This window comes from Alligator mississippiensis, chromosome 7 (assembly GCF_030867095.1).
Source record: "Alligator mississippiensis isolate rAllMis1 chromosome 7, rAllMis1, whole genome shotgun sequence".
NCBI lineage: Eukaryota > Metazoa > Chordata > Crocodylia > Alligatoridae > Alligator > Alligator mississippiensis.
The window spans coordinates 69,543,274-69,569,064 of NC_081830.1; the positions used below are offsets into that span (position 1 = coordinate 69,543,274).

At 42.3% G+C, this 25,791-nt stretch overlaps 1 long non-coding RNA gene across 1 annotated transcript; it reads left to right on the forward strand.

Annotated features, from left to right (window-relative positions):
* LOC106738233 (uncharacterized) lies at positions 1-25,791 on the forward strand. Its single transcript, XR_002091533.2, has 4 exons — positions 1-58; positions 510-1,046; positions 18,059-18,172; positions 21,645-25,791. It is a non-coding gene; the product is annotated as an uncharacterized LOC106738233 (long non-coding RNA).

Here is a 25,791-nt window from a genome sequence, read left to right on the forward strand (position 1 = left end):
AGATTTACTGAAGAACATTGTTGCTGACTTGAGAATTTTAGGACATCTCTGGATTGTGGTGGGTACCGTTCTTCTAAACTGAATGTAACTCCTTTTATCTTTGTTTTCCTGTAGTCTTGATTTAAGTACCAGTTGGAAAGCAACAATTGTATTGTTCTTGAAGTGCTTAGTAACCATATTGAACACATACGCCTTCATAAAAAAACAACCCCAAACCCCCTCAACTAATTTACAGAAACTGTAAAGAAACAAAAATTAAAAATGATAAAGTAATATATTTTAATGTGTATTTTTACTTTGTTTCTCAAGTGGTTGAGTAGGGGGCTGGGAGGGAGCAGGAAGAGGGCAGTCAGGCATGGGGCCCCAGGCAGCCTGGAGAGCAGCTCCTGTAGGTAAGAGGGGTGGGAATTGAGGCCCCCATAAGGAGGGAGGTGTCACAACCCAAAGTTGTGATTTTTTGTTTTGTGTGTGCTTCGGCACTGCTAAATTATTTTCCTGCTAAATTGCAGCTTCTTTGCACGGTGGAGTTTTCTGCTGCAGAGGAGAACCTTGGTGCAACGGAGGATTCCCACCAACTTGTAGCTTTCTTTGAGGGTGCATTTCTTTTTGCATCTAAGAAATGCTCGGTGCAAAGAGTTCCCGCCATTTGTATTGAAATTCGAGCCACATTATTGGTTCACATTAAATTATGCATACGTGGTGGCTAGCGATTGGCTTGCTAGCCGTATAAAGAGCTTGGGTGGTTTCCGCCCAAGTCGGAGATCGAGAGAGAGAAAAACCTTCGCCTTGCGTGAAGATCTCTAAGCGCTGCGGATCCTTACGGACCCAACACATTTCTTAAAAGGCAATAGGGGCCTGATCAGCCTCTGGCCTCTCCCCGTCGCCGATAGATTCCTAGACGTATCCCTCCCTGCGCGCAAAAAGAGATGGACCCACGGAGTTTCGACAACTCCGTAGGAGATCGAGCTTGTCGTAGTCCTCAAACAAGGATTTAAGCGGAGCTGTGCCTGGAAAACTGTCCAGCCTACACCACGACCATCTTGGGTGTAAGTAAACAATCTTGAATCAACCACTAAGCGTCCGTGACTAATTCTAGCTCACCCCCCAGTTTTCTCCGACCCCGCGTGCCCGGGCTGCTGGCCACAGCCCGTGTGCACAAAACGGGCCGCGGATCGCTCCCGGCCCGCGCAGGAGGGAGTTGGGCTGGGCTGGGGCTGGGGCTGCTGCCCAGCCAGTTGTTGCATGGAGTTTTGGGCTCAGGGCTGCAATGTCATGGCCACAGGGCCCTGGTGGGAAGTGAGATGGAGTTGTGGGTGGCTCATCCAGTGGGTGGGGGTTGAAGCTGGCTCCCTACCACTGCGTGCACTCCTGGGGAGGCAGGGGGGAACTCATGCCCCCCAGATCTGTGTGCGGGGCAGGGGTGGGTGTGGGCTGTCTGCTGCGGGCTCAGGCTCCCACCCTACTGCTCTCACCAGGGGCGTCCGCAGTCTAGTGGGTATGACCTAGTGCTGCAGGGAACAGCAGGGCCATGTGGGGATCTCCTTGCCACTGCAAGCTCTGTGCTGCCTTGGCGAGGCATCCTTTGCACATGCAGCAGAATTAGGGGTGGCAGCATGGCTTGTGCCCCTCACTTCTGTTGTGCATTCACGGGGCACATCACCGGAGAAGCACAGAGCTTGCAGTGGCAAGGAGATCCCTGCACAGCCCCACTGTTCCCTGCAGTGCCAGGTCACATCCATTGTTCATTGAGGCCCCAGCAGAGGCCAGCAGGGTGGGAACTTGAGCTTGCAGCAGGCAGCTTGCACCTACCCCACACACAGATCTGGGGTCACAGGTTTGCCTGCCCCCCTGGGAATGTACACAAGAATGGGGAGCCACCCCCCTGCCCAAGCCCACTGCAGGCATGCAGCAGAGGGGAGCCAGGCTTCATTGTGATGCAGCAGCTGCTGTCTCCTGTCAGGGTCAGGGGACTGTGGAACCAGGTCCCTGACCCTATAGGCCTGGCATCTGGATTCCCCTTCTGGAAGGGCTGGGGGGGTGGGGGCTGGGTGTGGAGGGTGAGGGGCACACATGAGCAGGGCCAGGAGGCTTGTGGGGGGATTGAGGGGCATGACTAGGGCCAGGGGGCTGTAGGAGGGGAGTGAGGGACACTAGCAGGTCTGGGGGAGTGGGGGGGGGGAGGCTGTGCAGGGGAGTGAGGGGCCTTTCATATAAATCTTGGATTTTGTTTTATCAGAGATGTTTCAGCCCATTTCGGTGCCCAAAACACTGAAGCTGAAATGAAACGGAAGTCTCTGAACCATCTCTGAAATGAAATGAATCCATCTGAAACATTTCAGAAATGTTTTGGATGTTTTGGAATGTTTCGGAGGCACCCCCCGGGAATAGTCTGGCACAGCCCCCCTGAAGCCCTCCTTTTAAAGTGCTGGGAGGCTGGGGTTGGGAGGGGGTAGGACTGGGCAGGGCAGGCATGAGGGATACTCCTGTGGCTCCCCCCACCTGGGGAAAGGCAGGCACAGCTGGAGGAGCCACGGGAGAAGCCCCCATGGCTGCCTTGCCCAGCCCCATCTCCCTCCCCCACCCCGGCAAAAAACAACAACAAAAAAACCCCCCAAACCCCACACTCACCACCTGTAGTGGCAGTGATCAGGGCCTCTGGGGGATTGTGGTAACGCATGCAGCACACACCAGTGGGGGGGCAGTAGGGATTGTCCCCCTGCTTGACACCCATGTGCTAGTTGTCACATTGCACAGGTGCAGCATGGCTTGGCACCGTGTGCTGTCTGAGAGCTGGGGTGGCTCTGGCAGTGCTTAGTCCCAGCTCCTAGACAGTGTGTGGTGCCCTGCCAAGCCACACTGAATCTGTGCCATGGGGCAGCTGCCACATGGGTGCCAGGTGGTGGGGAGTGATCTCTGCTACCGCCCACTGCCCCATGCTGCATGGGGGGGAGCTCTGCCATGAGTCCTCAGAGGCCCCAGGGAAAGTCAGGCACAGCTGGAGGAGCCTTGGGAGAACCTGCAGCCTCCCGTCTGTGCCTGCCTCTCTCCAGCCGATCCGAATCTCTGAATCAGTGCCGAAACAGCGTCAAAACTGTGAAACAGATTTGGTCAAATTGAAATGGAACAGTAACCCAAAACACTGAAATGAATCACTGTTTCCCCAAACTGGCTGAATCTGAAACGGAAACGAAACATAGCTGTTTCTCACAGTCCTAGTAATTACAATATGTCAGAAAAGACTCGATTAATCATGTCTGCTAGAGAATGCTAATTAGCATACTGTAGCTGCCTCTGCATCTCATGTATGCAGAGTCCCTGAACTTCAAAATGGCAGTGGGGGTGCTTTAACTAGTTTGTTTGACAAGCTTTCGTTAAAGCACCTCCACCACCATTTTAAAATGTGGGAATACTGATACACAAGACTCTGAGAGTGCTTTAATTAGAGCAGCTCTTGGAGCTGCTCTTGGAGCTGCTCTAACTAAAGCACCCCTCTCTACACCATGAGCACATGTAGAAATGCCCTCACCTTTCATTTTGCTAGTGTGTAGCTAGCCTGGGATCATGATCCTGGGCTCTCCATGTGCTGGCAAGTAGGGTGTGTTTTGGATCTGATCCCTGATCCCCAAAATCATGTGCCTGCCATGCACATGTGGCATGGCAGGATGCATGATTGTTGAGATTGGGGCTCAGATCCCATTTTGCCTTTAAATGGATGTTTGTTAGTGGCTTAAGATACAGAAATTAGACTTTCACTTTAGGGACTCCTCTGTTTCCCAGAGACAGAGAATATATTTTATGCTGGCAGACATATTCTGATAATGGACCTTTTGTATTTATAGCTAGAAGTACAATTACTTATACTAATTGTGTATTGAATACTTTAAGCTGAAGAAGAGAGGTTTCTCAGGCAATCATCAGGACTGGGCTCAATACAGAGAGGCATCTTCATATGTTCAAATCCTGAATAACCATAACTTGCTTGTGTTAATTTTTTGAGAACTAGTAGTAGTTTATTTACAGCTTTCACTAAAACATTTTTGAGAATTTACTTTTCATGGCCCAATGCTAATCACACAAAAAATTCTACAACAGCTACGCAAAGATCTAGAACCCAATTCTTGAAAGGTTTTTTTTTTTTTTTGTATACTTTATATGCCTTTAGTTCCTTTAGGGGAAAGGTTGGTCAGTATACCACAAAACTGGTAACATTTCTAAGGACAGAATGTGAGCTTGAAAACCTCAGTTAGAATTCCTTTGTTAGACAACTGTGTTCCAGAACCGTGTACTACTGATATCTCTCTCAAGTGGCATTTTGGGAGTAGATTCTTTTAACCATCTGTTTAAGGAATTACAGTCACTTTTTACTTAGAACCATAGGCTGGCTTTCATGGGGACAAAGTAACTCCCAGAATGGTACCTTTGTTCATTGCAAAATGTTTGTCCTTTCCTCATGGAACTGAAGAGATACTCCTTCCACTTCATGTACAAAGCAGGTAAAGTTAATCTTAGGATGAGATGCTCAGGAGGGCTGCATGAAGCTATGGTTGCTGATTTGATTTGGTGGAGATTCAACTTGATTCGGTGGCAGAATCTGAATTGAATCAGGAGACACTTTAATCTCTCTGAATTGAATTGGAACCCTCTGAATCAATTCGGAGACATTCAGAGACATTCGATAATTTGGACATAGACACAGCTTTAAATGTTTTTTCTACATACCTCAAGGTACCAGGTGGCTCATGAACACTGAGATTCTGGGGCAGATGGAGCGTCCCATGCGAGCGGGGGGAGGGCGGAGGTACCCAGTGCACTTGGTGGTGGACTCAGAAGTGGATCAGAATTGCTTCCAGTCCACTTCTGGGTCTGCCGTGTAGTGTGCGGGGACTTCCCCCCCCACCTTACCCCTTGGCTCAGCGACTAGTGTGTTCTGGGTCTGGGAAGGGTATGGGGCGGAGGGGGGGAGGTCCCCCATGCGCTTGGTGGCGGACTGGGAAGTGGACTGGATGTGCTTCTGGGCCACTTCTGGTTCTGCCACTGAGCATGGAGTGGGCCCCCCCCCCACTCCTGTGGGGTGCTCCATCTGCCCCAGCATCATGGCATTCACAAGTTGTGCCTGGTTTCTCGAGGTATGTAGAAAAAGTATTTAAAGCTGTGTCTATGGCCAAATCATGGATTCTCCAAATCACCATCAAATCTTCAGATTTGGATTCAGCTGAATTGAATCGGGACAGTGATCTGAACCAACTAATTGAATCACTGTCCCTGATTTGGGCCAAATCCAAATCGAATACAGCCTGTTTCGCACATCCCCAATACTCAACTCTTGGAAAACAGCTATGTAAAACAACCACAAGACTCCTTTAAAAGGGCAGCTAGGGATCTCCCAGGTATAGTGGGAATCTCTAAATCACATAAAGGTGTCGTTGCCAGTATTATGTTGTTGAATGATAGAGGGGTGATCCAGAGGAGGTTTCTGAAATTGGCAACTCTTGCAATCATGAATAAGCCACAGAGGCCCAATTACAAATGGACAGAAAATAGCGTAATTATCAGGCCAACCCAAGGGTCAGAGATGGGCTGGAGTTTTTTTATCTACTATGTATTAGTGAGATTTTCTTGAGTGTCATGGAAAGTTTAGCCCATACACCTCATTGCTATGATTGCTATCTATCTAAGTATATTCTGAGAAAATTCAAAGGTGCAGGGAAGTACTTCATCTTATACAGAGGTTCCCCCCCCAAAAAAATTAATCAGGAAATTCACACAAGACAGAGCTAAGAACTGGTTAGAGAAGCATATGTCAGCTTTGAAAAAGATGCTCCACACCTATACAATGCTATTGTAATGATAGCTAGTTATAGCAAAGTTAAGTGGAAACCATCTACCTGGAAGCCATCCACTTGGGTATATCACTTTGATATATTAATGTTCAAAAGAAGATTTAGTAATGCATTCATTATCATTATTTTTAATGCATCTTGGAACTTCACATTTGTAAACTGGTGCTTTACTGGAGACTGAATATCTAAATCTTGGATGTGATCGCCTTGAGAAAAACATTGCTTCAGGAGAAAATGAACTACACATACATTTTGGTACCCATGCAAACTACCATATATATATTTCAGTATTGTTCTGGGACTTTCCAAGTCTTTGGACTGGCATCAATGAATGCAGAGAGAAAGGAAAATGCATTTGTCTTTTTTTGGGTTATTCTATGTCAGTCCTGGTGACCTTCCATAAAGTTTAATTCCATATGAATTTAAAATAAAATAAAGAAAAACTCTTAAAAAAAAAAAGTCACACATATTCTGAGGGTGAAAGTTAATAGCAATACAAGTGTTTTGCTCTCCATGTGTTATTCTGGTGCTTTTTGTGACCGGACAAACTGTTTTTTTTTTTTTATATTGCCTGTTGCTCTAATTACATTATTCCTTTCCTATTGAGGAATATCCAACAGTAGCTACAATTTTGTTAGTCATAAGAAAGTAGTTTCCCTTTTTCCATTAACTATAGGTAAAGACATATGAAGGAAGGTAGTGTTATCATTTACATTAGCTCTTTCACCTAAGACTGAATTTGTATTCTAGCAGCATGGGCACAAAAACCAGTAGTTCCCATGCAGTAAAAGGGAAAAAGGTTTTACTGTGCAGCTTCTGTTTCACTGTAACTGCCCATGTGAATGCTCTAACTCTGCAGGTGTTGAAGGCTAAATCATGGTAGACTAGCCCTTTTTCATTGAGGAACCCTTTTTTCATTGTGGTTTAGCTTTCATTTATGCAGGGGAGGTGTCTGCACACAGGCAGTTACCATGGAGAAATTGATGTGGAATAAATCCTTTTCCATCCTGTGGGAACTAGTTCCTGTGCATATGCCCTAGTTCAATAGAGAATGCAATATTATTGTATTTGGTGTTGCCTTTTGAAGCCTCAGTTAAATCTGCTGACAAAATGTCCGTGTGGGCATTGTTTAAAGTATAACTTTTCCATGCATCTCCTAATTGAGTCCTCTTCCTATATTTCCTTCAAGCCTGGACTCTCACTAGATTACTATGGTGTTATTAGTTGGAGTTTGTAGCTTGATTGCTTGATTTTGGGGGGTATAAAGAATTTTGAGTTTGTCCCTCTTCACCTTTGGTAAATCATTCTTAGCTTAAAAAGATTGCATTTGCTTCAGTATCTCTCAAATTAATTATACAATTCTGATATTTTTTTTAATTAAAGAAGAAAGTCCAATAGGTTTAAAATTTAAACAGATAATGCAAATGTCTAATTCCACATTTTATAAATCCCAGGAACAATAATTAACTGTAAGATTTCTACAGGTGGTAGAATATGGTGGTAATGTGTCTTGTTTGTGTAAATATAATTCATACCAATTTGAATCTTTAAATCATTAGTGAAGATACATTCTATCTTAAACTTGCTCTTTTACAGAGCCTTTCATACGAGAAAATAATTTGCAAGAATATGGTAAACCTTATCTGTGAGTTAGGTAAATATAATCATATTTGACAGGATTAAGGGTCATATTTTGAAAGCTATCTATGTGCCTAGTGATGCAGAGAACCACTTGGTAGGATTTCCAAAAAAGCCCAGATTGGCATTTGTACATATGCTTGCACTGGCTGCGGTGCATACAGTTGTATAAATGGCAAAATGTGCATCAGCATTGAGAAAATGGGGGCAGCGCACTTTTGAACTAAAACACATTGGAGGTGTTTTGTTCAAAAGCGCACCACTGCTTTTTCCTGTGCACTGATGCACATTTCGCTGCTTATGCACCTGCACGCACAGTATGCACAGCAGTGCACATCAGCTTGTCTGCAAAGCAGACTCGATTAATTGAGTCTGCTCCAACCCAACCCATCAGATCTCCAGTGCATTGTGGGACAGGAAGGTAGGTATATAAATGCCACTAGTGCCTAAATCCACAAAGACAGGTAGGCCCCTAATTGAATAACTAGTAGTTAGGTACATAAAGAGCTTTGTGGGGCTGGGAATATTCAACTCTCATGGTACCCGCTATAAAGTTTTTGTATCAGACACTGTGCTTTACTGACTGTTTGTACAGTGTACAGTACAATGAGGCCACAATCTTGGTTGGTGCCTCTGGCCACTAATAGTACTACCAGTTGCAAATAACAACTACATTAGAGCCAAGAATTCTTGACCTCTACCTAAAGACTTAATTTGTATTCAACACTTACCACAATAACTTTCTTTTAACAATGGCTTAAAAAACATACACTTTCAATGATTCCTATTTTAGTGACAGTTAAAGTTAAACAGCTGGAATGTTTTCAAGTTAGGTAACATCCATGAGACTTATAAATTTTCTGAGAGTACATGATATCTTTGTTTTCGATCTTATGCGAATTGTTCTCTGGTAATTACAGTGCTGGAGGTTTGCAGAATGCCCTTATGTGTCCTCTGGTTCTGGAATATAGCCTTCATTCCTTTCATTTTTTTATGCTATAACATATGAAAATTGTCTGAAAGAGTACTTTGTTTTAAGTCACTTTTTTAAGTGCTGCTGCTTTAAAAAATCAGTTTGTAGAAATGACAGCTTAATGTTCTATGTATATCACCACTGTGTCAACCTGAACCAGTTTATTTACTAATGTGGTACAAGGATTTTTTATCTGTAGCTTGCAAGGTCAAAAATGTTGGTGGAAATCAAGCTATAATATCTTGTGCTTCACTTTGAATTAGTAACAATAAACTTCTTAGGAGTAGAACTTGCTCTTCATTTCTCCATGGTTTCTGGATAATGATGAACAGACGGCTTTTTATGAGAATGAAATGTAAAACACAGAGAGATAATTATTCCATTGTTCCATCACTTAGCCTGATCCGTAAACTCAGGAATTTATACAAAGTATATGTGAAGCCAAACAAACAAAAAAAAGGACTGTTTGGCCTTGATTAACTGAAAGCTAGATAAATATTTCTGTGAAGAAATGAGGCAAGAGATTAGGGTGCTATGGGTTGGACAACTTACATTACTCAACATGATGAGGCAGACATAGTTTAATGTGATGCCTAGTGAGATGAGGTTCCATTGTCTGCAGATTCTGAAACAAAATTATTTTTTACAAATTCATGATTAAAGATATTCATAAAGTTCTTGAGAAACATTCAGTTTAATAGATGGGTGGAAATGGGGGTGAAAGATAATTAAAAAAAAAAAAGCACCCCAAACCCAACTACTGTACATGAATTGACTCGATAAAAAGGTTTATTGATTAAATAACAAACCAAAAACCCTGCACAGATTAAAAGTCTTACTCTGACTAATTAACAGGTATCAACATCTCCTGCCCATTGTCTGATTTTCAAATGAGAAGCATTCTAAATAGGTACGCTTTGGCAGAGATAAATTCTTAATGTATCCTGATGTTATATTATCAGCCACTACCACACTCAAAACAGGGTCTGCAGTTTTTGCTCTTATTATAGTGTTAGAACCACAAATTGTGAATTGTGATATAAACTTCATTTGTAGCTCAGGAGAATGAATATCCTGAATTATGTCAACACAGTGTAACTGCAATCTACCATTTATGAACCTCTGCTTTCAGTAATATTACATCTGGGGGAGGAAAAACAGAACAGTTTAAGAGTAGGTTAAACTTGCATATTGCATCTGATTACGCAGGGCTAGCCTATTCTTTCTCTACAGAAAATTCTGTTTTTCCTTTAGTTTTTTAATCTTCCTGAGGAAAAGGAATTAAATCTGTTAGAATGAACTGTGAATTTATGCAAGAATTAGATATATTTCATGTGATATAGTATTATTTTAGTATTTTTATTCTTTAGCTAGAGTCTGAGCTTCAAAGTGTCCCAGGTTTTCAGATACTAAGATACTTTCTCTTTCAAGTAATGTAGAAAAATTGTAAGAAAACTGGCTTTTGCATCACAAATCAGTTGATTATTAATTCAGTTAGTCAATCTGCACATTCATATAGCAGTTTAATGTGAAAAATGAAGGCATAATATATAGGTATATCAGTTGACCTCAGACTGAAAATTTTGAAAAGCCTCAGTTGTATCTTTGCTGCAGAGATCCTTACTATAGAGATTTAAAAATGTAGTATAATAGAAATCTTTTAACCATCAACAGCAGACAGTAACATGTACTGGAATGCACTATTGAGCATGTCACCTGTGAGTTTCCAAATGAAGTGTAATAAAGCAATTAAAATGGATCTCCTTGCATTTAGTTTTCACACACTGACGCACACACTTGTTTTCAGTCCCACTCCTCTCTCAGGTATGGGGGGAAAAAGTCTGGAATGTATTTTAAATCTTGGAAGTTTACCTTCATTGGTTCCATACTATTGGAGTAAGTCAGAAAAAGCTATTTTTTAAACTCAGCATTTGAATGCCAGATTATGTTAAGACTGAGTGATGAATCATTAGTTTCTTTCCTAAATTTGATCAATGGTCATAGGAAATACACAAGCACAACTTGCTAATCTATACAGAAAAAAAGTAATTGAACTGTAGAGAACAAATGTCAGTTGCCAAATGAGAAAAAAAAACCCTTATTTTCTGGTGTTTTGTTTGTTTACTGTTTTTAATGATAAACTGGTAAGTTGTATTTTCGTGTTTTTATGCCTGATCTCTGTCTACATTTCATTGGGTCCTGAAATGACTTCTGTTGAAGTGAAAACTTCACTTTTACTTTAGTAAATATTTTCCTTATGGACCCACCGGGATTCAAATAGAGTTGACTGGAATCAGTGGAAATCTTTCCATTGACTTCAGTGGCCATCAGATTTGAATGTCTAGACAAATTTCCAATACAGCCATGAATGATTTAAATATTGTGTTTTTTAACTGTATCCAATACTGACATTATGGGTTTAATTTCTGATTTGTGGCTATAATTTCATCATGGACTTTTGCCCAGAAAACATTAGACTCTGGGGAAATAATCTCTTGCATTAATTTTACTTACAATATAAAAAAATATTTTCACGCTAGCATGTTAAGATCACATTTTTTGTGTTCTGAGACTGATATGTGAACGCTGTATTAAAGTTCAGTAGAAGGTTGATCTGAGACCAGCCTAAGAGGTATGTCTGTAGCTATCAGCTGAGTCAACCTATGTCAGCCAGGAAAATATATAAAAGCCAAGATGCTATTGCTGGAAAAAATTCCATCTGTTTTTTTCAGGCGCCAAGCTTCCCGGGCCTATAATACCTCATTTCAACTGGAAAGAGACAGAGTAGAATAATAAAAGAAGTAATGAACACCATAATCAGATTTATGGTCAAGAAAATATATTTAAATACATACAACAAATGTGTTCTGAAATAATCTTATTATTTAAAAAAAAAATGGATGCTTATTTCTAAGCTTGACTAACAGGGCTATCAAAAAAAGTTTGTATTCCAGCTATTTTTAGATGCTTTGCACAGAAAGAGTACTGTGCATCATTATTGTTTTTCTACAAAGAATTTATTTTTTCTTTTCTGGTTGTTAGTCTTTCTGTCACTGCCACATTTTAATTAACCTTCAAGTCTTCAATCCAGTGGAAGGTAACAGAACAAGAGTACCATAGTTTATATAGTATCACATAGTATATGGGCACACACGCTTATGGGTCTATTCCTTAAAAATACTTGGACAATCATCATATGTTGTAATGTGATTAAACAACAAAATGGGGATAATGCTTCAAGGAAAATGGGAAAAGGAAGGAAAATAAGTTTATATGTTACAATACATTTTAATACATTTTTCTTATTCCTGCATTATATTCTATTGTGTAGAACTGACAGACATGGGGGATAAATTTGACTGGTTACTGAGGCCCATGGCAGATATTACATTTAACATATAATTAATGTGTTAGTAGTGCAATAAATTGTAATATATCACACATTCAAATAATTTATCACCTGACAATGAACCGCAAAAGTGGTGAGCCAGCCACAAAGATGCTGTTTCTTAAATGTAGAATATAAGTGCAGTTTTCTTGAATTGTGCTTTAATTTGAACAAATGATATGTTGCACATAGGTTGATAATGTTTGGCTTGGTCCTCCAAAATCTCAGGGTGGATTGCTCTTCTCTCCCACCCCAACATCCTTCCTCTGAGGGGACTCCCTGTGACTCGTGTAGAGATCAGCTGCCCCAGAGTGTGTCAGCAGGAGATGCCATGACTAGCAGTCCCTACTCTTTTTCCCCAACTCCCTTTCAAGGCTGCTTCTTTTTAGCACCTCTTCCCTGTGAGAGCTGGAGTGTAAACAAAACCCCAACATGATATGCTTTACTTGCACATAACAGGAATATGATAGAGGAAGGACACATACACACAAGATGGAGAGACAGGAGATGCAGATACAGAAAAGTGCTTCATAAGGTATCCTGAGATAGTTCAAACCCTATCACTTCTGCTTGTCCCTCCCTGCTGTCCTCCACACCTGTTTCATGGGTCTCCCTTGCTCTGAGCAAGGGTTGGGGGAGCAACTTCTTCATTGAGGGGGAGCTCATCTGTGGGCTCAGGTGGACCTTGAGCAGCAAAGCTAAAGGGGAGGTGGGGGACAATGACAGACCCTACCAGCAGCTCTCTCTGTTACCTTGGTGATGTGTGTTGGCAGAACACGTTCCCATAGTGTTTTTGTCCCTTCTGGATAGCATGTTGCTTGATGGAAATAATGTCTTCCAGGGGCTTGATATAACAAAGATCAACTGGTGACCACAAAGGTCAGGACAATAGTAGCAACAAGAAATAACTATTCCTATTGCAAATTACTATTCCTATTGCTGCTTCATAGAGCAGATTGTGATTTCCATCAAATTGGTGTAAAATCAGAAATAATTATGTTGATGTCAGTTACTGACTCTTGACATAAACAAGGCTTCACACTGGACATGCTTATTTTTCATAATCTGAGACCATAACAATGAAACTAATGAGTAACAACAGTTGCTCAATGATTAATGTGTTAAAATCAGGCAGTGAAATATAAAGGACTTGTATAGCAGCAGCTGGTCCTGTGGCACCTGTGAGCATTCAAACATGTAAATGTCGGCCTCCATCCCAGAGTCCCTCATGGTAAACGATGATTTAGTGTTTTGGAGAAAGGGAAGGCAGAGACTTAGATTCACTAGAATCTGTTGAAGAACACATTCTAGAGAGGATATTGGTGCTATATACTATATTTTCTTAATTTCTCCCTTCAGTTTACCAAAAAGAATCTCCACATTTGTGGTTATATTGAAAATACAAAGTGAATACCATTGTTTTGTAGATCTGTATCTACACGTTAGCCTCACCTGTGAAGATTCTTATTTAGAATATAGAACACTTGATCCATTGCATTTACTCACAATGGAATTCAGAAGCTACATGTTTCTCTCTCTCAAAAAAATGCTGAATTTTACCTTTTATTTGATATAAAATGAGCACTTCCCTCCCTCCCAAATGATCCTGGATGATCCTCCTTACATAAAATCCATCAGGCTTCCTGAACCACATGGGATTTTGAAAATTTGCCCAGTCCTATATTCACTTCCTGTAATGCTTATTTTCTTTCGGGACTGACAACATTTAATGTGCTTCTCATTTTATAATCTCAAGGCACTGCTGTGAGTTTCTCCTTCCTTTGGACAGATAACCTGGCCGTACTGTAGATTAGTGTCTGCAGAGATGCGGTATTGTCTCATTGTTCTGAGACATTGCGGTTATTGTTTTGAAGGTGTCTACCTGTTTTTTCTCCCCCAAAGGTGGTGAATTCCACACTATCCTTGTTAGATGAATTCATTCAACTGGTGTATGTAGAGAAAGAGGCTCAGAGTCTATATGTGGTAAGAAGCTCAGTCTGTTTAATGTTTTACTGAAGGTTATGGAAGACAAATGAAAGCATGGCTACAAATATGAGAATTTTGGCTTACCCCAACATTTTGTGTCACAATGTTTATGATTCCCTGAGCAGTCCCTACGCATTTCCATGCACTTAGCTCTTTTTAAAGGCATCTCTTTCTTTTCCTGACAAGCCCTGGATGTGGTCTAATATTTTTCAGAGCATTGCACTAATGTATTTCCTGCAGATTACATGATTTTTTCCTCCTCCTGTTTTAGACAGCAATGGGAATGTAACACTGGAAGCTGACCTTATCATTACTCATCCATCTAAAACCTGTCCGAGAGTACATTAACAGAAAGTAACAAAATTAATGCTGCTGTTAATTTTTATAATCTTAGCTTAGTCCAAGTGTTGTTAATTACATGTATTATCTTGTCTCCTCCTGCTTAATTGATTGTAACTGCAAGGCATACTATACTATATCCTATATACACCCTTCTCTAAGTGATCTTCAGAGATTTAGGAGACATTAATCATGTTTCAATTTGATTTTTGGACATTAGCTCATAACACTGGTGGTCACAGGCTTTTATTGAATAATAGATTGTAGTATCTTGCTGTCCCTACCGGCCCTTAACTACTTTTTAATTATTCCTTTTTGCCATTTATATCAAAGATCCCCCAACACGTCATTTCTTTGCCATTGTTTGTTTAACATAATTTCAACTGTTTTTTGTCTTTTTCATTGATGAAATTGCTGCTAATTATAAAAACTGAAAAGTAACTGGAAACTCTTCTGTATAGACAGAACATGCCTGTAATATTGGCAGCAGTAGAGAGCCTCAAATCTTTCTTGAATTGGTTATCAGAGGTGAAGGATGGAGATTTGTTCTTTGGCGAGTAAAATCTTTGTTCTTTCTGTTGTAAATAATAACCAAAGTTATGATTAAAGTAATTTGTGATGATATATTTTTCTGTAATGAAGATATCTGTCCAGTATGAGTTCACCACCATTTATTCAACAATATTACTGATAGTTGCACTTCTGGTCATTACAGGACTTGGTATATTGATTTAGTGGCTAAATTAACCTTCTCTGTTTAAAAAAAGAATGCATTATTTCTCCTGTGAACTTGCCTAGAGTCAACGTCCAGTCTTTGGATCATGTTATGCTTTTGTCTGTTAGTTGGAAGAGCCTTCTTACCAGATTTCTGTACCAGGTGATGATACCAATAAACTATGATCTGGTAATGTCTTAATTTTTCCTTTGTAAACTACACAGATAGAGCTCCTTGAATATCTCTCTAAGAGCATATTTTCCAATCCTTTTACCATTATTGCAGCACTTTTCTGAGCCCTCTCAAATTTATCACATCCTCCTTGTATTTGAACTGACAATAATCTAAGTTGGAGTTGAACCATGTGAAATACACAGGTAACATAACCACTTAGAGCGTTGCACTTAGATCTAATATCCAGCTGATTATCCACCAAGTCTTTTTCAGAGTCCCTGCCTCCTAGAATAGAGTTCTATTGTTGCCCTGTGGGGTCAGGCCAACTCTCAGGATCTCAATATTGCACTGTTATACAGGAAGGTGTGACACAATTGCACATATACAAACACACAAATCAATTAGGCGCATACACATGCACACAACCAGCTCAGGCATATACACATTCAAACCAGCCTAGGCACATACATACTTATCACCAATTCAAGCACATACACTATACGCCCCAGAAGTTAGACACAGATTACTAATTTGTATATCATGCAAACAATGCCATACACACACACACACACACACACACACACACACATATACCACCCACCTACACATACACACAGGTGAGTTCCTAAGTTGGGTGTTGTGATGTGTATGTATGTATGTATGTATGTACATGCTTGGTGTACTTGGGATATCTGGGAGAAGGTTAAGGTAAGAAAGTAGAAGTGTAGGGAGTGAAAGTTGCTGGGAGTGAAAGTCACCAGGACTGGGATTAGAACTGGTAGACTAGAGGGACCTGGACTGAAGAACTGAGACTGGGGGTAACTTTAGGTTAATTGATCTTAATTGATTAAAAGACAACACCCAAAGCCTACAGAACAGGGGAGCGATGCCGGCACAGAGGCTGGGACTGGAGCCAGAGCTACGGGGGAGCTGAAAAGGTAGGTGGGGAGAGGGAAAATGGGACTAAGGGAAAGTGTGGGTGTTAAAGAGGGGCTCTGGGTGTGGGGAGCCAGAGGATGCCTCTTGGGCAGCTAGAGAAGTTGCAGGGAGTGCCAGTAGGTGCTGGGAGCTGGAGAAAGGCTCCAGCTGTTGGAGAAAACTGCAGGAGAGCCATGAGGAGCTGGGAAGCTACAGGGGTGGGGGGGAGGACTACAGAAGGTGTGGGGGAAGCCTGAAAACAGAGAGATGGACAGCAGAAAATCACAGGAAAAGCAGCAGGAGAGACTGAAAGGTGGCAGGGCAATGGGAAAACAGAGAAAGGCAGCAGAACGTCACAGTGAAAAGGCAGTAGGAATTGAGAGGAGATTGGGAAATTAGTGGAGAGGGGTGGCGCCTGGAGCTGAGAGAGAGAACGAGGCTGGTATTTAAGATAAGGAAGGGACTGGGGTTCAGTAAAACATGACCCAACTCAGGGTTGCAAATGGCAGTGGTTTTATTGAACAGGGGAGATGGTGACACAATGTCTTATTGGTTCCCTTGCACGCACACATGTGCGTGCGCACACACACACACACACACACACACACACACACACACACACACACACACACACACAATGGCAGCAGGCATTAGAGAGGCTCGGTGCAGGGGCTGAAGTCCACTGAAGTCCAGGGAGAGAGACAGAGAGAGAGAGAGTCCAAATTGTAGGAGAGGTGTGCAGGTAATATCTACCTATCCAGGCTGGAAAGGAGTCATTGTCCAGTAGGTGTTGTCCAGAGGGGGGTCGCTGGCAGGGCCTCTGGGTGGATAGGTGGTGTGGCATGGTGCTGGTCCAGATGGAGAGGGCATTTCATTGGGTCTGTCATCACCGCCCCTTCTTATAGGGGCAGACCTTGTGTGACCCTAGTGACAGAAGGCATGTCCAGGCAAGGGTCATGCAGGGATGTGCAGTTTCAGGTGTCTGTAATGGTGAGGTACAATGGTCGAGTTGCTCGTTCTGCAGGGTCTTTTGTCTTTCAAATGCTGGGTTCTTGTCTCTGTTCCTGGGTGAGGTCCATGGTTCCTGGATGAATCAATGTGAGGTGATGGCCCAGTCATTACAGGCCATTCAGTAGAGGCCTGCTACCATTGTATTTCAATCATTCCCAATCATTCTCATTCATCTGGGAACCAATTTACATGGGAGGGGTACAATGACTCATATTGTTGCAACATGGGATGCCCAGGCAGAGGACACAAGATGGAGGCTTGACATATAAAATGGAAACTTGACATGACTTTGGTTCACTTACAAACACAGGCCTAAACCATACAATATCTGTATGAAACAATAAAAAACAATACAAATTGATAATAAGACAATATACAACAGTAAGAATCAATACAAACCTAATAATAATACAATATAAAACAATGGATATCCACAACCGAAAACTTGCTACCAAAATAAAAATGTTAAAGCTTATCCTAAGTCTGAGAGGGAGAGAAAAAGTCAGAAATAGTTGGGGAAGGGGAGGGAATGCATTTTAAAATAAATTAAAATAAAGAAAAACTGTGGGTTTTGCTACACTATTAGTTCAGTTAGTACTTTTTAAAGTATGTCTTACATTCATTGTTTCTAGATATACGTGTAGGAGGTTGATGGTGTGCCACCGAAAGCCACGTCGTCTCCCAGTTGAGATGGTAGTGTTTTATCCTTTGGAAAATTGTCTGCCATGCCTTTTGATGTTATGAGAAATAGATGACAAAACGCTCCTGGGAGACAAAGGGGTTTGTTATAGGCTCAAGTTGTCGGCTGTTCTTCACAGGGCTTCACCATCCCCTGCCCTAAACACACCAGATGTTCTGGGCATGTTGTTACTAGCCCCTGACGCTGGTGCTCTGGTCGTGGTCTTAGGGACCCCTGACCAGAGTCTTCCTCTTAGTTTGGCTGCTTGCCCCGTTCTTCCATGCAGAGGTCCCAAGAGATCTATTCCTTACTTCTAACCCCACCCTTACCTTCAGGGCCAGGACAGACTTGCTCATTCCTGGAGAGTAATCTTGTCCATATCTTCATTTTCTTCTAGGTTCCTGGAGTGATTACCTTCACTCCCTGGGACTGGAGTCACAGGCTGCACAGCTTCCTCCACTCCGGAGCTGGTTCTCCCTGTCTGGGCAAATTTTTGGCTGGCTCTCCCCAGGTAAGTTGGGGGACCTCAAGCTCCGGGGTTGGTTCTCTTCCTCTCTCTTTTCACCTGTCGTCTTTTCCTCTTCTCGTCTCCCCCTCTTTCCATCCAACTCCTGAATGCCCTCTTGGTGTCCCTTAAATCTTCCTTTTGTCCAGCTGGGTCTGCTGTGGCAGCCTCCCATTTGCTGCTTGCCTGACCTAGCTGTTTCCTCTTTTCCTCTTTGGCACATTTTTTTTTTCTCTCTCCTTGGCTGTACCACTTTCCTTTTCCTGGGCTCAAACCCCAGCAGCTGGGTTTGCCATGGCAGCCTTTGATCTGCTGTGGCCCCAGCTGATTTCTTTAATTGTTTGAGACACAGTGTTTTTCCTGCCTGGGCTCACCACGGTTTCTCCTGCCTCTCTGGGTAAGTTTGCTTTTTTTGTTTTCTCCCTGATGCTCCTGTGGCAGGGTGTTTCAGAAGCAGTTCCTGGCTCTGTATTGATTCACTCAGGGACCAGCTCAATACACAGTAGCTAGTGTGGATAATGAGTTAATGAGCAAGGATTAACACTTACAAAACCACAGACTAAGGAGAGGTCAGAATCAATACAGAGCCGGGAACTGTTTCTACTGCAAGACAGAGACAGTCAGTTGCACAAGCACCCATGTCACAAGTTTTGTCTGTCAGCAGCTAGGGGTGCAGGGCCCCAGAACCACCCTGCACTTATCTCCTTAACAGCTGGCAGGCTTTGTGGCTGCAGCAGGGCCTAGCAGCCAGACCTGCAGTAGTTCCCCCCACCACCTGTGCCCCAAGACAGACATACTTGCACAAGCACCCACTGCATGAGTTTTGCCTGTCAGCAGCTAGAGGTGCAGGGCCCCAGAACCCAGAAGCCCCTGCACCTATCTCCTTGAAAGCTGGCAGACTTCATGGCCTCAGCAGGGGCTAGCATGCCTGCAGCTTTCACCCTGCTGTGCCTTAACACACACTCACCCGTGTCACATGTTTTGCTTGTCTGCAACTTGAGGTACAGTTTCCCCCAAACCCTGCATCTAACTCCTTGAAACCTGGCAGGCTTTGTGGCTGCAGCAGGGGCTACCACTCCTGTAGTTTCCACCCTCCTGTGCCTTAAAACACATACAGTGTTACCTCTGTCATGAGCTTTGCCTGTCAGCAGTTTCAGATGCAGTTTCCTAGAAACCCCTGCACCTGTCTCCTTGAAACTGGGCAGGATTTGTGGAATCAGAAAGAGATACCAACCTAACAGTTTTCACCCCACTGTGGCTTAACACACACAAGTGACATGAGTTTTTCTTTCAGAATTTGAGGTACAGTTTCCCAGAAACCCCTGCATCTATCACCTTGAAACTTGGCACATACCATGCTCTCAGCAGTGGCTACCATCTCTGCCTGTGTCATCTGAATCAGACAAAAGAAAACAAAGTTATAGCTATTTCATTGATTCCCCATTATACTCTATGGCCGAATCTCCGAATTGGCTCCAAATCTTCCTAAGCGATTCCGCCGACTCAAATCAGAAAAACAATTAGGATCTCAAAATTGAATCTCTGGCATCTGAATCTGCTGAATCTGAATCGAATAGTTCCCTAGTTGCACAGGCCTAATGAAAGCTTGCCTAACTTTATCCCAACCATCACTCTAACAGTATCTGGTCTATATTTACCCATTTATCCTTTTCAGATCTTGAAAAACCACGAATACTTTCAGACATAATTGAAGATCAACATTAAAAATCCAGAGAGCTCATTGCCCAGCTCTTTTACAGTTTTAAAGTTATCTAAACTGATTATTTAAAAATATCCAGCTTTAGTAACTGCTATTTAACATCCTCCTTAGTTACTCTTGACATGGAAAATATTTTATCATTATGTGACACAAACATATTTTCTAGCAGAAAATAGTAATATGTATCAGGTACTTCACCCTTTTCTTTGATATTACTGGCATTTCTACTATGTCCATCTACTTCTTCCATTGCTAGGACTAATTGTGTTCTAAAGATACCTGAAGTATTTATATCCCTAATTCCATTAGTTTTCTTCATAATACCTATATCTCTTATTGATTCTTCTAAAATTCCCAGCTTCTGATTTATACTAATTGTTATTAACATCCCATTTATTTTCTCACCTATACAAAATGGTTTACATATAAAATGTATATACCATGAACATTATACTAAAACTCTCATAAAACTACTGTTTTTTCAGTTTTGTAATTGATTCCTGTTTATCTGCCAATGTGAATTCCAATACAGAATTCTTCTGTGATGGAGGCAATCATTATCTATAATTTTTAGAAATTCTGAATGTTTTCAGTATATGAGGTCTTCAGTATATACTAAGGAGACTGAAAGCTCATATCTTAAAGCATCTTTTTCTACACATTATAGGTAGCTACTTACCAGCCTATCATCCTGTTTTCCTTTGTGATTTGTGATCTGCAGCATGTACAAACCAGTACCTTATTTTATGCTTTATTTCTTAGAATACTGATCTGTAAACAATCAAGGTAATTTGCTTCTGAATTGTTTGTGATTTGGAAACAAATAATGGCATATTGGACAGAGATTTTTTCTTCCCTACCCCTTTTGCCTATAGTTTCATAGTAGCTAGGGTCAAGAGGGACCTGAACAGATAATCTAGCCTGACCCCCTGTCACAGACAGGAATGAATGTTGGGTTCACAAGACCCCAGACAGGTGATCATCCAACCTGCTCTTGAAGTTGCCCAAGGTAGGGCCGAGGACCACTTCCCTGGGAAGTAGGTTCCAGATTTTGGGTACCCTAACTGTAAAATATTGCTTTCTGATCTCTAACCTAAACCTATTCTCCATCAGCTTATTACCATGGTTCCTTGTCACCCCAGGTGGTGCTAGGGAGAAAAGGGCTCTACCTTTTTGCTGTTGATCTCCCTTGATGATAGGATCCTTCCTAAACAGGCTAGGTGGCAACCACTGATTTTACCAGTCCAATAATTTAAATTTTCCTAATATTCAGTAATAACAATTTGATATAATTTAGACTCATAAATGATTAATTGATATTCTTCTTATTACCAAAAATTCCCAACATTAGTGTACTGAAAATTAAGGTATTTGCTATTCACACCCCTTAATATTTTGATTAAATTAATTTATATCAGTAGAGACTCTAGGACTTAGTTTGATTCCTTTTCTTAGACATTCAGGGTCTCTTCACAGATGTTTTCAAAGTTCATCTAGAGCACTGAGGGAAGAAAGGCTAAATATTTTCTATAACTACACTGTCTTCCTGTAATTTTAAAGATTTTGGATGCATACATTTTAAAAAAAATTTAGAGCATGTATATCATGCAGTATAAAACATGACTTATTTAATATATTGAATACTGTATCATTCTAATGTAAAATATTTTAAAGCTGTAATATTTACCTTTAATGTTGAGACTGTTATCTGTACCATATGAAGATTTAATAGCAAACTTCCTTGTCTTTTCTTTAAAGGTATGGATGCCCAGTTTGGAAGAGATTGACACATGCAAAGAAGCTAGACCCTGTGCTGACTGAAGGTTGGATTACTGGATGCTTTAAACCAATGAATGTCAACAGTCTCCATCTTCCTGCCAGAATCTTTGCATCAGACACCAGGAGAGAAGCAGCAAATAAAAGAGAACACATCCAACTGATCAAAGACAAGAGGCACCCACTATGTAGTCACATTATGACTCCCAGTTTAAAATCATGGAAAAGTTTCCTTTTTAAAATACAGGCACTGGATAAAACACCAACAGACACACGAATAAATGTGGCAGTTCATTGACCCAGGAAGGAGTTAGAATGAATATCAAAACTGCTGAGCAATTTCCTGCAGGTGCAGAGCTCAGCTGGTCAATATGGAAAAGCTTGAACCACATCCGAACAGGGGTCAGTAAGACAAAAGTTAACGTGCAGCTATGGGGATACACCAACACCATGTGTGAATATGGAGGAAACTTTCAGACTACAGAACTCCTGATGCTCACATATAAGAGAATGAAGTATCAACAAGGACCTTGCTAAAGCTACAGATTGAGCAATAGTAGGTGCCTGTTACTAGACCCACATTTGAACATGGTGACATGACATGAGAAGACTGAAAAATAGTGCTAGTAAGCACCCTATATCTTAAAGTGCATTGCTTTCTATAACTACATCTTGGGCAAGCCACTGGCTGCTGGGATGAGACAAGATATTTCCTTAAACCAACAGATCTCAAAGGCCTTATGGGACAACAATATCAGGATGACCACTGAGTAGATGGATAGGCTTTTCCAAGGTCTACCAGACTCTTTCTACACTTCAGCCTCACTTTATCCTTTGTCTTTGTGTCTATAAAACACAAGATTCATTACATTTATTTTTAAGACAATGAAATTACACATTCATAGATTCATAGATGTTAGGGTCGGAAGGGATGTCAATAGATCATCGAGTCCGACCCCCTGCGTAGGCAGGACAGAGTGCTGGGTCTAGATGACCCCAGCTAGATGCTTATCTAACCTCCTCTTGAAGACCCCCAGGGTAGGGGAGAGCACCACCTCCCTTGGGAGCCTGTTCCAGACCCTGGCCACTCGAACTGTGAAGAAGTTCTTCCTAATGTCCAATCTAAATCTGCTCTCTGCTAGCTTGTGGCCATTATTTCTTGTAACCCCCGGGGGCACCTTGGTGAATAAATACTCACCAATTCCCTTCTGTGCCCCCGTGATGAACTTATAGGCGGCCATAAGGTCGCCTCTCAACCTTCTATTGCGGAGGCTGAAAAGATCCAGGTTCTCTAGTCTCTCCTCGTAGGGCTTGGTCTGTAGGCCCTTAACCATACGAGTAGCCCTTCTCTGGACCCTCTCCAGGTTATCCGCATCCCTCTTGAATTGCGGCGCCCAGAATTGCATGCAGTACTCCAACTGCGGTCTGACCAGCGCCCGATAGAGGGGAAGTATCACCTCCTTGGACCTATTCATCATGCATCTGCTGATGCACGATAAAGTGCCATTGGCTTTTTTGATGGCTTCGTCACACTGCTGACTCATGTTCATCTTGGAGTCCACTAGGACTCCAAGATCCCTTTCCACCTCTGTGCCACCCAGCAGGTCATTCCCTAGGCTGTAGGTGTGCTGGACATTTTTCCTCCCTAGGTGCAGCACTTTGCATTTCTCCTTGTTGAATTGCATTCTGTTGTTTTCTGCCCACTTGTCCAACCTGTCCAGATCTGCTTGCAGCTGTTCCCTGCCCTCCAGCGTGTCCACATCTCCCCATAGCTTTGTGTCATCTGCAAACTTGGACAGAGTACACTTCACTCCCTCGTCCAAGTCACTGATGAAGACATTAAAGAGTATCGGTCCAAGGACCGAACCCTGCGGGACCCCACTGCCCACACCCTTCCAGGTTGAAACCGACCCATCCACCACGACTCTCTGGGTGCGACCCTCCAGCCAATTCAACACCCACCGGACTGTGTAGTCATCCAAGTCACAGCCTCTTAACTTGTTCACCAGTATGGGGTGGGATACCGTATCGAAGGCCTTCCTGAAGTCTAAGTATACGACATCCACCCCTCCTCCTGTGTCCAGGCGTTTCATAACCTGGTCATAAAAAGAAACTAGATTGGTCAGGCACAATCTGCCTGCCACGAACCCGTGCTGATTTCCCCTCAGTATAATTTGTCCTGCTGGGCTCTCACAAATGTGAGCCTTGATAATTTTTTCAAAGACTTTGCCAAGGATGGAGGTGAGACTGACTGGCCTATAGTTGCCTGGGTCCTCCTTCCTCCCCTTTTTGAAAATGGGGACCACGTTGGCCCTTTTCCAGTCCTCCGGGACTTGGCCCGTGCGCCACGAGCATTCAAATATTCCCGCCAGTGGCTCTGCAATGATGTCGGCCAGTGCCTTTAGCACCCTCGGATGGAGCTCATCCGGGCCTGCCGACTTAAAGGCATCCAGTTCTTCCAAGAGACTCTGCACCATCTCAGGGTCTACACATGGAAGTCTGGCGCCTTGCTGCTGCCTCTCTACAACCCCAGTGAGAGACTTGTCGTGTCCCTCGCTTAGGAACACTGAGGCAAAGAACTCATTGAGGAGTTCAGCCTTGTCCCCCCTGTCCGTCACCAATTGTTTCTGCCCATTTAGCAGGGGTCCTATTCCTCCCTGGGCCTTCCTTTTACTCCCTATATATCTAAAAAACAATTTCTTGTTGACTTTTACTTGGGTTGCCATCCTCAGCTCCATGGTAGCTTTGGCCCGTCTAACTGCCTCCCTACAAGCATGAGCAGAGGAGGTATATTCGTCTTTGGTGATCTCTCCCTGTTTCCACTTTTTTATGTGCTCCCCTTTTGGCCCTTAGGCTGCCCTGGATTTCTCTGGTCAGCCAGGGAAGCCTCCTGGCCCCTTTCCCTCTTTTGCCTCGCTAGGGGATCGTCTTGCTTTGTGCCCAAAGGATCGTTTCCTTAAGGCACAGCCACCCTTCTTGGGCTTCCATTTCTTCAAATCTCCTACTCTGCAGTGCGTCCTTGACTAATCCCCTGAGTTCATTGAAAGTGGATTTTACAAAAGTGTCAGCATTACCTTAACTCTCTGCCATTGAAACCAGTGGGATGTTTGTTTGAGGGAGTTTAAGTTATTCTTATGCAAACAGCTTCAAATTATCTTCTCATATGTCATTTATTCTTATTTCATGTAGATTGTATCCCTGTTTTCATAACTTTTCTCTCTCTCTTGGTTTTGAAACTGTCATGCTCAGCTTTCAGTCACCTTCAATCCTTTCCAAGTGATAATGTATATGTTTCCACATCACATAGCATTACTGTAACATACTGACTATTCTTTCAAAACTCATTTTGTGTAATCTTTCCATAGTCTGATCAGAGCAACTTTTTAATGTTTTCTTGGTACATTAGCACTGTGAAATTGCTGCTAACACTGTCGGCCAATTAGCAACTCTTTAATCTGCTATATTGTTTGTCAAGCCCGTGTGACAGAATGACAGGGTACCATACTAATTAGCTGACTCCTTCATAAGTAGAAAATTGCTCCTTGTTTGACAAATATTTTAAGTAAAAAAAGTGGAGACCTGAAAGTCTAGAAACAAATTTAGTCATGGAAGGTTGCATTAAAGAGTACTGAATAGCTCAGGTAATTGGTAATGGGAGAAAAGACCTTTTACCTTTTTGTAATAAATCAGAAAAATTAGTGAGTGGAAGGAATGGAAGTAACTTCTAAATGTGTTAATTAAGACCAGGGTTTAAAGTCTGATGAGTTTATGAACCTCAGTCTATGCTTGAGGAAATTGGGTTTACTGAGGCTGATGTTAAGTAATCAGCTGGGAAGACACCCAACCTCTCTGCATACAGCTGGCCTCCCTCATTACCAGTAAAAGTAGTGTCTATGTCTTTAGCTGCCAGCCTTGTAACTTTCTGAAGAGAAGGTCTTAGGATGTGTACATGGGAGATGGGTGATTTTTTTTGGAGAGTGGGAGAGGCTGGGAATAGAAGTTGCCTTTGTAAGCCTTAGTTCATTTAATTCAGTCCTGCAGTGTTGACAATGACCATGTTACTGTCTGTGCAACAGTAAATTCCTGTTTTATCCAAAATATTACAATAAACAGTACCATACAACTTCTA